We start from the raw sequence: 6,248 nt of genomic DNA on the forward strand, positions 1-6,248 counted from the left end.
CGAACTTCTCACTCTCTTCTTGTACGCGCATCAGAAGTCTTTTGAGTACCACTTCACTTTCTGCCATTAAACTGGTATCATCCGCATATCTAAGGTTGTTGATACGTTTTCCAGCAATCTTCACTCCAGCTTAAGACTCGTCCAGACCGGCCTTCCTCATGATGCACTCTGCATATAGGTTAAATAGGCAGGGCGACAGTATGCAGCCTTGCCTCACTCCTTTCTCAATCGGAAACCAATCGGTAAGACCAAGCCCAGTTCTGACTGTGGCCTCGTGTACTTCATACAGGTTCCTGAGGAGACAGATGAGGTGAATTGGAACTCCCATCTCTTGGAGAGCTTGCCACAATCTGCTGTGATCTACGCAGTCAAGCACTTTCGCATAATCAATAAAGCAGAAGTAGATGGGTTTCTGGAACTCTCTTGCTTTTTCCATGATCCAGCGAAGGTTGGCAATTTGGTCTCTAGTTCCTCTGCCCTTGCGAAACCCAGCTTGCACATCCAGAAGCTCCCGATCCACGTACTGCTGCAGCATTCCTTGGAGGATTTTCAACATCACCTTGCTAGCATGCGAAATAAGCGCGATCGGGCGGTAGTTGGAACAATCTTTGGCACTGCCTTTCTTTGGAATGGGGATGTAAACTGACCTCCTCCAATCCTGTGGCCACTGCAGGGTTGTCCAAATCTTCTGACATAATGTATGCAGAATGTTAACAGCATCATGGTTGAGGTTTTGAAGCAACTCAGCTGGAATGCCATCAATTCTGCTAGCTTTGTTCTTAGCAAGGCTGGCTAAGGCCCATTCAACTTCACTCTTCGGGATGCCCGGCTCGAGGTCAGTAATCAACCCCGCCGGGGTGGCGCAGTGGTTACGGCGCTCGACTACTGTTCCCAAGGACGCGGGATCGAATCCCGGCCTCGGCGGCCGCTTTTCGATGGAGGCGAAAGGCAAGGCGCCCGTGTGCTGTGCGATGTCAGTGCACGTTAAAGAACCCCAGGTGGTCGAAATTTCCGGAGTCCTCCACTACGGCGTCTCTCATAGCCCGAGTCGCTTTGGGACGTTAAACCCCACAAACCAAACCAAACCGAGGTCAGTAATCACAACCGTCTTATGTTGGGTTTGCACATTTGGGTCCTTCTTGTACATTTCTTCTGTGTATTCCTGCCACCTCTTCTTTATCTCTGAGGCTTCAGTGAGGTCCTTGCCTCGTTTGTCCTTTATCACGCCCAGCTTAGCACAGAAGCTTCCTTTGATATCTTTGATTGTCTTATACAGAGCTCTTGTGTTCCTTAATTGGCTGTTGTCCTCAACTGCTTGGCACTGTATGTTCAGGAAGGCATTCTTATCTCTCCTTGCTATTTTCTGAAAATCCGCATTGAGAACCTTGTATCTTTCTCCTTCCCCCATAACTTTTGCCATCCTCCTTTCCGCAGCTATTTGCAAAGCCTCTTCAGATAACCAGTTTGCTTTCTTGCATTTCTTTTACTTTGGAACTACCTTAGTAACAACTTCTTGTATTATATCACAAACATCAGTCCACATCTCTTCGGGCTCTCTGTCGTCTAGATCTAATTCTTGAAATCGATTCCTCACTTCCACAGCATATCCTAATGGAATTTGATCCAGATCATACCTGAAAGGCCTTCTAGTTTTCTGTGTTTTCCTCAATCGAAGCTTAATTTTGGCAACAAGAAGGTGATGATCGGTGCCACAATCGGCCCCAGGCCTTGTTTTTACTGCTTGTATAGAGCTTCTCCATCTCTGCCGGCAAAGAATATAATCGATCTGATTCCTGTACAGACCGTCCGGTGAAGTCCATGTGTACAGGCGCCTCTTGTGCTGTTGAAAATGAGTATTCGCTATGGTCAGGTTGTTTTCTTGACAAAACTCTACTAGCCTCTGCCCAGCTTCATTTGGCTCGCCAAGAACGAACTTGCCTATAATTCCGGATATTTCTTCACTCCCGACCTTAGCATTCCAGTCTCCTATGGGAAAAACGACGTCTGATGATGGGGTGCGGTCTAAACTCGCGCCATCTGTTGTGTATGTACACCAAAAAGAGAAAAAAACCAAAACATTCAAGATGGCTGCCTCCATGTTTTGCGCTGAGACGCATAAGTGACCGTCTTTTTTGAAGATTTCTCGTCCTGTATGTTTACCCATAACAAAGTTTCACGGTCCTCGCTAATAAATAACACGTCCCGCATCTAAGGTGCTGCTTTTTCTTGCAGGTAAGGACATAAGACGTCAAAGGGCCGCCGCACGTCCTCGCGACAGAGCACTATATCGCGACGGCGCGATTGTTCCCGCTATACGAGATGTTGCGTTTTGTTGCGCCGGTTGTTTTGTGCTTTATGAAAGTTATATCTTTGTGCTTAGGTTCAGAAGTGTGCACCTAAGTGCCAAGGAATGGGTGACGCCGGGACTAAGGAGGTTGAATCAGGACAAAAAATGTAGGCTTTTCTCTGGCTGTCCAAACTCTATTCTGATCTGCTTACCGCTGTTTTTGCCCGAATTCCATCGCTTTTAATATAATTTATTAACCTTTTTTCCTCGCCCAGCACATTGATGAGCACTGCGGCTACGTATGGCCCATCGCGCGGTATTCGAGGGAACTGCTCTTGATGGCATAGAATGCCACCACGGTAGGGAAGATTTCTCCTTTGGCTACTACTCTTGTCTGCACCCCTCGCTCTGTTGATGACATTCGAAACGGCACCGCATGTTCATTTACCTTATGGAATGAAAAACGCAAGCGGTTTAACTACTACCGAGGCACTTTTTTGTGCGACTTTTATGCTTCTGAGTGTTCTTTGCTAGAAGCTCTCCGGCACCGATGCTTGCTGCTTGTGCTAGTGGAACGGTAGAAGTAGTGGCGTTCACGGTTTACATTGCTTGAAAGCAGTTTGTCTAGTGAGCACTTCGCAGACTTGCAGCTTGTGTCAGCAATACGGCTATTTAATGCAGCAAAATAGAAAAATATTAATGCCATTGTCATGAGGCGAGCCCACGCTTTTAAGAATGGAATTATCTAGTGGTTGCATAGCGTTTGACCCAACAGTCAGACAGATGACTCCACAGGCTGAGAATATTTAGTCAGCCATTTCCTTTCCTGTCCTGTGTACGTACCCTCTCTCTATTTTGTAATGTTGGTAATTTCCTACACCTAGAATAAAGCAGCTTGTGCTCTGCCCTGTGAACCATTTAACATCTCCTATTCTAGACCTGCTCAGCACGAGTGCCAATGCTTTTTTGTGGATAGTGCACCAATCAGGCTAGTTGAAGACTTTGCTGCCAAATAGTGTCATAAGCTTGAGCTTATTGAAGGCACTGTGCAGCTGAAAAAAGCCATTTAGCAATCGCCATTCCTTGCAACTTTCAGGCTCCAGGGTGTTTCCGAAATGCAAATTTATTGAAGAACCCTGGCTAGTTTTGTTCAAGCTTGGTTGCGGGCTAGAGTGCATCATTTTAAATGATGCACATTAGCCAGCTGGCAAACTTGCACTGCAATAATTTGCACAATGCTAACAAATTAGGAACAGCCCAACAGCTTGAGTAAGCTTGAAGCATGCAATAAAAATGGATTCCTCACAGTTAAGCAAGGTGCGAAACTTTTGATTATCGGTTTTCAGATGGGCATCTTATGCACAACAGCTGTGCAGGAAACATGGATTTCATGTTTGGCGAAAGGAATTTTGGCTTTGCACACATCTTTGAATGAAGCTGAGCATTGGGCTTTTCAAAATGCATCATTTCATTTTTTGCATGTGCAGCTTTGTGGCCAAGCTTTACCTTAGCTTTGTCACTGCAGCCTCTTTGCACACAGCGCAGGTTGTGCACAAATGTTGCTTGTTTGCAAGGCAAAATCTTGTAGAAAATGTTTCTGCACCTGAACTTATGCCTACAGGTACACCAGCTGGGAAAACTTTTCATGCCGTGGATCTGTTTTCAGCCATGTTCACTTGTACCCTGCTGCGGTGGCTCAGTGATAAGAGAGCTTGATTGCTGATCCCAAGGATACAGGTTTACTCTCAGCTGCGGTGGCAGCTGATGGAGGCGAAATGCAAGGCGGCTTTGTACTTTTCGATGTCAGTGCACATAAAAAACCCAGGTGGTCAGAATTTTCTGGAGCTGTCCACTACAGCATCCCTCATAGCCAATAGACATTAAACCCCATAAACCGAACAGAACACTTGTCAACTGTAAACTTCCATGAGGAGAAAACAATCTATGCAGCTCAAAAGCAGGCCCTGTGGCTGCAGACAGTTCACCAAAATGTACATGCGAAATTAATTGCAAAATAAAGTACAATCCCTTTGTGCACGTTACATAAGGCATTGCAATCCAAGGCAAGCACAGATGGTGGAGGTAGGTGCAGCGTATGTCTAGTTATCAACAGGCAGTATTTCTGTGCATATCTGCAAAGTATATGGGGTTTTATTTCCAGGCTGTAGGAGGGCCACAATTTTAGCCTCTTGGGAACCTTTATTGTGCACTACTAATACTGCTGCATATCATACGGGCATTTTCGCATATTGCCTCTATTGAAGCAGCATCACTTTTCTATGTAAAAGTGAATATATTCTAGTGTCTCATTGCAGCTCGGCAATAATCATTGTAAAAATGTTGAGAATCTTTCAGACGACTGTGTACAAACTTGACTAACTACACATAACTTTCCGCATCCACAAAACCATATGCTGGCTTAGTCCTTTATCTCAGAGCTTCATTTGTCATTGGCAATTGTGCCAGTATTGCCAGTGACAAGTGGCACTTGTCCAACCTGCTCTTACATTGCTTGCACTGCCAATGAAAAAGGAATAGATTTGGTAAATACATTGATTGCATTTTCAACTCTACAGAGCCATAGTTATCCATGGAAAAAAAATGCGCATTTCAGTCTTTAGCACACATTTTTGGCATGACAAAAGTCATTTTATGATAGTGCCACACACAAAGAGTGCCGGTGGCGGTGATGCCTAAAAAAAAAGAGCTCTTTCGTAAAGTAGTTCAGACAGCAGCTTCGCTGACAATCTAGAATTTGTACCTGACAGTTACTCTGACCCCGTTTGCGATGTGCATACACTGGTAAAAAAAACAAAAAAAACAAAGATGGCGAAGTGACAGCATGCTTTACTAATGAAGGAAACTTTTTAGAATTAGAATGGTATGAAAAACATTACAACTAAACCTGGCGATGTTAGTATGTTTTTCGGGAGTTAATTTGGCAGTTACAGGGTTAACGTGCAGCTAACTCCATATAATTAGCATCAATTAAATGCTGTGTATCTTGGGGACCATCATTAACAATGTCATGCATGTGAACCATCACATGCTTGAGTTCATTAAACATACAAAATACGTAGGCACCTTTATTCAGATAGCATTTGTATACAAAATCAAAAGCACCATGGCAATGTCAGAAGCAGCTTAGGCGTATAAGCACAGCCTATTTTGAACATGACGTGGAACAGGTTCCTTAGCCCTCATATTTTTCAGAGTCGGCTAACAAACAGATGTGCATTTGCAAAAACCTGCATGGTATGCAGATGAGCCATTCCTGCCACTAACAAAATGAGCCACTTCACAGATTTCCATATGGTCCTTCCAGGTTTTGAACTCTGCAAAAAGAAAGATTTTCCAAGTTGTCAAAAGTGAGTCTCAAAAAAAAGACAGCTAGAAACAGAACTCTTGTAGACTGGAAAATACAAAATACAAAAAAAAAAGTACAGGTATTGCCAACACCAGCTGATTGCACAAGTAAACTGCATATGTTGACATCAATTTTTGGAAGCAGATTTCTGAGGCTAGGCTACACTGCCATGCAGTCAGCCATAACTACTGCTGGATGAATGTCAACATATCCAAAATGAGCTAGATAACTTCTTATCAAGTTGTCCTTTGTGTGCCTTCATAGAGGCTCTGACTAGGCTCAAACATGGCAAATAGACTTGTCCTCCACACTCATTGGTTCTTTACGATGCTTGTCACTGGAAAGGCCTAAAGCTTTTCCTATTGGTTCATTGACTTGAACATCTTCGGTGTAACTCCGCCTGGTTGGGTACTTGAAACAAAAGTTTAAGAAACACCATCACCAACCAAATTTTTTATTAGAACCCGACGTTTCGGGTCCAACTTGGTCCCTTCCTCAGGGGCGACTAAAGTTTGAGGCCCGCAGTAGCAGGCACACGTGGCGAAGTCCAATTGTGTAGCAGAGCCAGGGTAGCATCCCCGGATTCCTGTTCAC

This window comes from Amblyomma maculatum, chromosome 1 (assembly GCF_055883805.1).
Source record: "Amblyomma maculatum isolate TAMU_Amacu chromosome 1, ASM5588380v1, whole genome shotgun sequence".
Classification (NCBI taxonomy): domain Eukaryota; kingdom Metazoa; phylum Arthropoda; class Arachnida; order Ixodida; family Ixodidae; genus Amblyomma; species Amblyomma maculatum.